Source organism: Pongo pygmaeus, chromosome 22 (assembly GCF_028885625.2).
Source record: "Pongo pygmaeus isolate AG05252 chromosome 22, NHGRI_mPonPyg2-v2.0_pri, whole genome shotgun sequence".
Lineage (NCBI taxonomy): Eukaryota > Metazoa > Chordata > Mammalia > Primates > Hominidae > Pongo > Pongo pygmaeus.
Genome location: NC_072395.2, coordinates 54468737 through 54478417, shown reverse-complemented (window position 1 = coordinate 54478417; position 9681 = coordinate 54468737). Strand labels below are relative to the sequence as shown.

Genomic DNA, 9681 nt, shown 5'->3' with positions numbered 1-9681 from the left:
TATGTTTTTATTTAAATCAGCTTTAAGTTTTCTCTTGCAGATTTTTTGTTAGATTTAGGGATCAAATAATTTTTTGCTGCAATTATATGGAATCCTTTTTTGGATTACATTGTGGGGTATAAACACCTGCTGCTAATTTTTATATGCTGGTTGTGTATCTAAAACCTTGCTAGACTGTCTTGTTAGTGCTAGTAGTCGTAAATTCTCTTGCATTTTCTAGTAGCCAGTTATATCTACTGCATATAATGATAGCTTTTCCTATTCCTCTCTAATTCCTTCCTCCTTTCCTTTCTTCTAGAAAAAAAAACCTTAGCCACTAAAGTTAACAGAGTTTAATTGAGCAAAGTTTAATTGAGCTTGCAAATGGGGCAGCCTCCCGAGCCAGAACAGGCTCAGAGACTCTGGCACAGCCACGTGGTGGAAGACAATTTAAGGACAGGAAAAGGAAAGTGACATACAGAAAACAGAAGTGAGGTACAGAAATAGCCACCTTGGTTACAGCTCGGCATCTGCCTTATTTGAACATGGTTTGAAGAGTTGGCCACCTTTGATCGGCCAAAACTCAGTGACTGGCACGAGAGTAGGCTATGGTCTGCTTACAACTCCATTTAGGTTATAGTCACCAGGTACAGAGAAACCTTTGGGCTGAACTTAAAACATGTAAGGAGCAGCTTGAGGCTAAACTTGATTTAACCCTTCCTTCCTCCTTTCCTTTCTTTCTCTTTCTTTCTTTCTCTCTCTCTTCCTTTCTTTCTCTTTCTTTCTTTCTTTCTTTCCTTCTTTTCTTTTCTTTCCCTCTCTCTCACCTTCCTTCCTTCTCTCTTTCTCTCTTTCTTTCCCTTCTTTCCTTCCCTCCTTTCCCTCCCTCCCTTCCTTCCTTCCTCTCCTCCAGTTTTTCTCTTTTCTTTCTTTCTTTTCTTTCCCTTCTTTCTTTTTCTTTCCTTTCTTTCCCTTTTCTTTCTTTCTTTTCTTTCCTTCTTTCTTTCTCTCTCTCTCTCTTTCCTTCTTTCCTTCTTTCTTTCTTTCCCTCCCTCCCACCCTCTCTCTCTCCTTTCTTCCTTCTCTTTCTTTCTTTGCCTTCCTTCCTTTCTTCCTTTCCCTCCCTCCCTGCCTCCCTTGCTTCCTTCCCTCCAGTTTCTTTTCTTTCTTTCTTTCTTTATTGCTTGCTTGCTTGCTAGAATCTAGCACAATATTGACCAGAACTGGTAATAGAGAGCATCTGTAAAGATAGTTTATAAAATTAATAGACTTTTGCATTGCTATGATAAATGCTACTTGGTCTTAAGTTTTTTAAATATATACTGCTGGATCTAGTTTGCTGATATTTTATTTATGTATATAAATAAAATATTTGCATCTAAGTTCATAATTGAGATTAGTATCTAACTTACACTGCTTTCATTTGGTTTTGGTGTTCAGACCCAAAATGCTTCAACTTTCTTTTCTAGTCTATGTAACTGTTTGCATAAGATAAGCATTCTTTGAATTCTTGATAAAAGAAAAAAAATTCTATAAATTTGGGCTTAGTATCTTTTTAGGCTGTAAGGAGGTATTTGATGCAGATTCAATTTCTTTAGTGGTTGCATTGATTTATTCAGGCTTTTACTTTCTTCTTGAGTTAATTCTGGTGATTTGGTTTTTTTTTTAGAAGTGTACACATTTTGTGCAAGTTTTAAAATGTACAAATATAAAGTCATGTATATATTTTGTTAAAATGTTTAATCTCTCTTTTTATCTTCCTTATTATTCTTATGTAGTTTGTGCCTTTCCTCTTGTTTCTTTGGTCAGTCTTGATGGGAAATTATCTATTTTATGCTTTTTGTTTGTTTTAAGAACCAGTTTGATTGATTCTCTTTATTGTTTTGTAGGTTTCCATTACATTTACTAACTTGTATAGGTAACTCTATTAATTGTTTCCTTACAAAGTACTTACATACTTTGTAACATGTTATGTAATCAATTTTAATATATGTTACATATATCCTTTAAAAGATTGTAGATTGCCATTTTATTCTTATATGGAGTTCTTTATCCCTGCTTATGCCTTTTCCTTTAAAATCTAATAGGGGAGAAAAAGTAATATATTTTTCTCACCCATCGCTAGGTTCACAGCCCAAACCCCTATAACGAAAGACAGATGTAAGAAGAGAAAAGCATACAAAATTATTTAGTGTCATACAAAATTATTTATGTCACATGAGTGCCTTCAGAAATAAAGACCCACAGAAGCAGGGAAATGGTGTATTTTTTGTTTCGTTTTGTTTAGAGATGATGTCTTGCACTGTCGCTCAGGCTGGAGTGCATTGGTGCCATCATAGCCCACTGCAGCCTCAGCCTCAAATGCTGGGGCTCAAGTGATCCATCTCAGCTTACCCAGTAGCTAGGACCACAGGCATGCACCAGCACACCCAACTTTTTTTTTTTTTCTTTTTTCTGTAGAGACGGGATTTCACTATATTGCCCAGGCTAGTTTCAAACTCCGGGGCTCAAGCAATCCTCCTGCCTCATCCTCCCAAAGTGCTGGGATTACAAGTGTGAGGCACCATGCCTGGCTGAAACTGTGTATTTCTATAAACAGTTGTGGAAAACTATGACAGGGGACAAACGGGGTTTGATCTAATGGTAATACAGTGAACGTTTATGAAGTTTTTTAATACGTTTAATGAAGGTTAAGGGAGCTTAGCCAGACCTGTTTGTTCAGATCCTTCTTGGCATCTCTGTGTCTTCCTTCCTTTCTTCCGGGTAGAGGAGGACTCCTCTGGGATGAGGGTCTTATGACCTATTCCAGGAGAGAAGGAAGGAGGAAGCTCAGAGAGCGAACGTCCTGCTTCTGCGAGATTCTCAATTTCCTTCAGCTTAAAATACTCAGTATGCCAGTGTGTCCTATTCTGGGGCAGCATATTCTGAGCCCTGGGATTTTATTTGTCTAATTTTCATATGACTACAGCAGCTTTCTTTAGGTTATTGCTCACAAACACATTACCTGGGCTTACATCTTTTAAACAGCATATGGCTGGATTTTGTTTTTGTATTCAATCTGATCATTCCTATCTTTTGTATGTGATTTACATTTTTTTGTGGTTGCTAATACATTTGGGATTTCTGTAGTTCATCTTTTGTTTTCTGACTGAATTTTTTCTTCATTCCCTTTTTCTCTCCTCTTCTACTTTCTGTTGAAGTAATAACATTTTTGCATTCCCTTTTCTCCCTTCTCCTGCTTTGGAGCTTTATATGTTTCAATTCCTTTAGAGATGGTCCTTCTTTAATATGCTTAAGTCACCACAAATTTTCTTTAAACTATTAAGAAAATCTGGCTGGGTGTGGTGGCTCACGCCTGTAATCCCAGCACTTTGGGAGGCCAAGGCGGGCAGATCAGCTGAGGTCAGGAGTTTGAGACCAGCCTGGCCAACATGGTGAACCCCATCTCTACTAAAAATACAAAAATTAGCCAGGCGTGGTGGCACGCACCTGTAATCCCAGCTACTCAGGAGGCTGAGGCAGGAGAATCCCTTGAATCTGGGAGGTGGAGGTTGCAGTGAGCCAAGATCGCACCACCGCACTCCAGCCTGGGCAACAAAAGTGAAACTCCATCTCAAAAAAAAAAAAAAAAAAGAGAAAAGATTAAGAAAATCAGCATTTCTATTCTCCTTCTCAAGAAGACACTCTTAGCCACGCCTCTGCAGACCTCCTACTGCTACTGTCCCCTGACGCTTAGGTTTAACCATTTTTAACACACTAAAAAGGTGTGTGTGCCAAGTTCATATGGAACCAAAAAAGAGCCCGCATTGCCAAGTCAATCCTAAGCCAAAAGAACAAAGCTGGAGGCATCACGCTACCTGACTTCAAACTATACTACAAGTCTACAGTAACCAAAACATCATGGTACTGGTACCAAAACAGAGATATAGATCAATGGAACAGAACAGAGCCATCAGAAATAACGCCACATATCTACAACTATCTGATCTTTGACAAACCTGAGAAAAACAAGAAATGGGGAAAGGATTCCCTATTTAATAAATGGTGCTGGGAAAACTGGCTAGCCATATGGAGAAAGCTGAAACTGGATCCCTTCCTTACACCTTATACAAAAATCAATTCAAGATGGATTGAAGACTTAAACGTTAGACCTAAAACCATAAAAACCCTAGAAGAAAACCTAGGCATTACCATTCAGGACATAGGCACGGGCAAGGACTTCATGTCTAAAACACCAAAAGCAATGGCAACAAAAGCCAAAATTGACAAATGGGATCTAATTAAACTAAAGAGCTTCTGCACAGCAAAAGAAACTACCATCAGAGTGAACAGGCAACCTACAAAATGGGAGAAAATTTTCGCAACCTACTCATCTGACAAAGGTCTAATATCCAGAATCTACAAAGAGCTCAAACAAACTTACAAGAAAAAACCAAACAACCCCATCAAAAAGTGGGCAAAGGACATGAACAGACACTTCTCAAAAGAAGACATTTATGCAGCCAAAAAACACATGAAAAAATGCTCACCATCACTGGCCATCAGAGAAGTGCAAATCAAAACCACAATGAGATACCATCTCACACCAGTTAGAATGGCAATCATTAAAAAGTCAGGAAACAACAGGTGCTGCAGAGGATGTGGAGAAATAGGAACACTTTTACACTGTTGGTGGGACTGTAAACTAGTTCAACCATTGTGGAAGTCAGTGTGGCGATTCCTCAGGGATCTAGAACTAGAAATTCCATTTGATCCAGCCATCCCATTACTGGGTATATACCCAAAGGACTATAAATCATGCTGCTATAAAGACACATGCACACGTATGTTTATTGCCGCATTATTCACAATAGCAAAGACTTGGAACCAACCCAAATGTCCATCAATGATAGACTGGATTAAGAAAATGTGGCACATATACACCATGGAATACTATGCAGCCATAAAAAATGATGAGTTCATGTCCTTTGTAGGGACATGGATGAAATTGGAAATCATCATTCTCAGTAAACTATCGCAAGAACAAAAAACCAAACACCGCATATTCTCACTCATAGGTGGGAATTGAACAATGAGAACACATGGACACAGGAAGGGGAACATCACACTTCGGGGACTGTTGTGGGGTGGGGGGAGGGGGGAGGGATAGCACTGGGAGATATACCTAATGCTAGATGACGAGGTAGTGGGTGCAGCGCACCAGCATGGCACATGTATACATATGTAACTAACCTGCACATTGCGCACATGTACCATAAAAGCTAAAGTATAATAATAATAATAATAATAATAATAAAAATATTTTAAAAAAAGGTGTGTTTGGGGGGGTGGGGAGTGGGCGGGTGAGTGGGTGTATTCGTTTTGTTTTTCCTATTGCTTCTGCAATAAATTATTACAGATGGAGTGAGCTAAACAATACAGACTTATTATCTTATAGTGTTGCAGGTCAGAAGTCTGACATGGGTCTTGCTGGGCCCAAACCAAGATGCCAAAGGGGTTATGTTTCTTTCCAGAGATTCCAAAGGGGACCCTGTTTCCTTGTCTTTTCCATCTTCTAGAGGCTGCCCCATCCTCTTTCCTCAAAGCCAGCCGCATCGTGTGTCTCTGACCATTCTTCCATAGTCACACCTCTCTTCTCCTGACCCTGGAAAGGTTAATTTCTGATTATGTTAGACTCACCTGGAAACCCCAGAATATTCTCCTGTCTCAAAATTCTTAATCACATTTGCAAAGTGCTTTTTGCTAAGTAAGGGAACATACTCACAGGTTTTGGGATTTAGGGCCTGGACATCTTTTGGGGGCCGTTTTTCTGCTTACTACTCCTTCTGCCAACAGGAAATTTAATTTCCCATTATTTTATCCGTTTCTATGTTTACCTTCATTTCTTCAATCACTGGTCTTTTCCTAGCTTTCTTTCTCTTTTTTTTTTTTTTTTTTTTTTTTTTTTGAGACGAAGTCTTGCTCTCTCGCCTGGGCTGGAGTGCAGTGGCATGATCTCCACTTACTGCAACCTCTGCCTCTCAGGTTCAAGCGATTCTCCTGCCTCAGCTTCCTGAGTAGCTGGGATTACAGGCATGCACCACAATGCCCAGCTAATTTTTTATTTTTAGTAGAGACAGAGTTTCACTGTGTTGGCCAGGCTGGTCTCGAACTCCTGATCTCAGGTGATCTGGCTACCTCGGCCACCCAGAGTGCTGCGATTACAGGCATGGGCCACTGCGCTCAGCCCTTCCTAGTTTCAATTTGCTTCTTACTCAAGGACTTATACTAATATCCCTTTAATGGGAGACAGTGAGTGGGAAAACCACTAATTTTTTATTATCTGAAAATATTTTTATTTCCACTCCACTCTTGAATCAACTATTGCTGGGTGTAAGATTCCACTGGGTGGGTTTTTTTGCTCAGTGCTTTGAAGCTCTTCCTCTTTCCAGGGTCTGCTTCTGGTGATCCAAGTTCACTGACTGCTATCGTTTGTTCCTAAATCCATCTGTTCCCTCTGGTGGTCTTGGGATTTCCCCACTGTCCTTAATGTTCTGAAGAATCGCTGCAGCATCCCTCATCAGACCTCGATTTTTTTCAGGTGGTTAGCACTTGGAGGCCCCTTGGGTGTCACAGACAGAGCGAAAGCCCTCACTGATGGACTGTGAGGACAGTGACAACGTGGCCTGGGTGGATCACCCCCGCTTGCTTTGAATATGAAATTGTTTTACTTGATAGGTAAGTGATTTTTAACCCTGGGAAAGTCTTTGAAGAAACATAGAAATTATAGGTGAATTTACCATGAAATCAATGAAGTTGAAGCTTCAGGCCCTTTAACAGTGTGTGCCCCTCCTGAGTCCCTGGAGCTCGCTTCATAGTCATGAATGTGTTTTCTTTCTCTTAAAGAGAGCCCCTAAATTGTACAAGCTGCAGGCCCCGAAAAGGGTGAATTTTATCAAATCCCCAACAAAGACAATGAAAAATCAAGAGAACCAACGCTTAAAAAATTAAGTTAAGGAATAACCTGTGTAGATTAGGGGTTTAAAATGTTTGTAATATTTAAGACAGTTTGGACTACTTGAGAATATAGCAAATTGGACTTGTGATTGCAATTTAGTGTGTTTTTGAGGCATTAATTTAGATCTTTGCTATCAAGCTGAAAACATACCTCTTCTGTTTCTCGAAACAATACTAAACTATTTAAGACAGCTTACAAATAACTATATTTATAAATGAATGCTATTAAAATTACACATGTACTTGAAAAAGTTTTGTTAGACAACTGAAGTACTTAAAATGAAACTAAAAATATTTAAAAATGATAAATGCAATTCAAAATATTTGAGAACATTTAATAAACAAAAATTGTAAAGCCCCTTTTCTGAGTGATTATCAAAATTCTCCAGATTTCTAAGTAGAACAAGAGGAGTTAAACACAAAAGCCTAAGGAAAAACCATGTTTTAAAATTTGTAGCTATTGAAACATCAAATATATTTTTTTAAAAAGTCATTGCAAATCATCTTTCCTATGCATAAAAGATACTCCGGGGCATCATGAAATCCAAACAGAGAAATAGAAGTTATCTCTGTGAGTGGACTTCACATACCTATTTTAAAGTCTATGTCAGATTTTCCGTAAAATTAATTTTCCTAGAAAGAATGCCTATTTTTTTTTTTTAATTGAAGTCAAGCATGGTGGCTCATGCCTGTAATCCCTGCACTTTGGGAGGCTGAAGTGTGAGGACTGCTTGAGCCTAAGGGTTTGAGACTAGCTTGGGCAACATAGTGAGACCTCATTTCTATAAAAAAATAAAAAATTGGCCAGGTGCGGTGGCTCACGCCTGTAATCCCAGCACGTTGGGAGGCCAAGGTGGGCAGATCATGAGGTCAAAAGATGGAGACCATCCTGGCCAACATGGTGAAACCCTGTCTCTACTACAAATACAAAAATTTGTATGTGTATTGAGGCAGGAGGATCCCTTGAGCCAAGGGGTTGGAATCCAGCCTAGGCAATATAGTGATTATTTGTTTATTTATTGAGATGGAGTCTCACTCGTTGCTAGGCTGGAGTGCAGTGGCGCGATCTCAGCTCACTGCAACCTCTGCCTCCTGGGTTCAAGCAATTCTCCTGCCTCAGCCTCCCGAGTAGCTGGGACTATAGGTGCGTGCCACCACACCCAGCTAAGATGCATATTCTAATGATGGCTTTTCTCATCTGTGCCCTGCATTGGCATTTATTCTGGAGTTGTGGTGCCCCACCCCATTTGAGGAGTGCCATCTCCTTATGCAATTTCTTTTCTCTCTGTGGATTTCCGTGGCTGCCTCCTCCTGCCTGCTGGTCTCTGTCCAGGACCAGGTCTCACCGTGACATTCGCAAGCCCTGCCTAGAAGTCAGCGGAGTGTCCCTGGCCCAGCATCTCAGTTTTTCCCATCCTGCTGAGACACCTTCTTGTCCCCAGGCCTGCTTGGGACCAGTTTGCTACAAACATTTCAGGAGGGAGGTCTGCAGCAGTCTTATTTCAACCTGCACTCCCAGAGTCTGATTCTGACCCTGACTCCTTGTCTCTCTGGAAGCCCTCTTGGCCCCATGACCCCTAGACCCAAACCATGCAGGACCCCTGGAGCAGGAGCCCTTCTTCAGCTGGTGGCTGCAATGTCCCTCGCTGCTGCTGCTAAGCGTTTCTGTTCCATTTCTGCCCCACAAAATGTGTCCCTCTGGATTTTCGGTAGTGTTTTTTTTTTTTTTTCTGGCTTGCATTGTATTCATTGGACAGTGCTTATCTAGGCAATGGAAGTAAAACTAATAAAAGTTTAATAAAGGGCTAATAAAATGTTCCCAGTGGGCTGATCGCTAGCAAGGTGGCAGACAGAAAACCGAGTGAGGAATTCTCTTCTCGTTGTGTCCACAGCAGATGAGAAATTGCATGCTAAATGCCTTGGTAACAACCAGATCTGTTTTCCAGTCTGTGTCTTCTTGTTTTCTCTTTATATAGTTTATCTATCTGTGTGTTTTGAGGCAAACAAATATGTGAAGCACCAGTCATAGTACCAGATTTTAAACTATTTCCAAACATATCTGTTCAGTTATTATCAGAAAACAATTCAGAACGCTCATGGGGAAGGAGGGACATTCCCAGCCTTGCTCTCATTTGGTCCCCAGCAGCAGTGGCCTCCTGGGCCCAACTCTGCCATGCAGGATTTTCCCAAGTTCCCAGGCCCCCACCTGTATGGAGCGGCAATAACAAATCCCACAGGTGGGGAGCTTCAACGTACGTGTATTGGTTCAAAGTCCTGGAGGCTGAAAATCCGAGATGAAGTTATTGTCAGGGCTGGTTCCTCTGAATCCTCTCTCCTCGGCTTGCAGATGGCGTCTCCTCCCTGTGTCCTCACAGGGTCATCCCTCTGTGTGCATCTGTGTCCTCATCTCCTCGTCTTACAGGACATCGTCAGATTGGACCAGGCCCACCCTAATGCCGTCATTTGAGCTTAATCACCTCCACAAAGACCCTGTTTCCAAATAAGGTCACATTCTGAGGTATGGGGTTAGGACTTCAACATATGGATTTTGGGGGCCACAATTTAGCCCAAGCACCCCCTTCACCTTGTTTTCCTCCTGTCCCTCCTTAGAGCTTTCTGCTGTGCCCCAGGGAACTGCATGGGGCTCTTGTCTCCAGCTTCATTTCCTGGGAGATCTCAGCCAGCATTACGGCATTAAATACTGTC

General features: G+C 41.0%; 1 non-coding gene across 1 annotated transcript; it reads right to left on the bottom strand.

Annotated features, from left to right (window-relative positions):
- Nucleotides 1–8786: 8786 nt before the first annotated feature.
- Nucleotides 8787–8907, bottom strand: LOC129022750 (small nucleolar RNA SNORA32). The gene has a single exon (XR_008496547.1). It is a non-coding gene; the product is annotated as a small nucleolar RNA SNORA32 (small nucleolar RNA).
- Nucleotides 8908–9681: the final 774 nt, after the last annotated feature.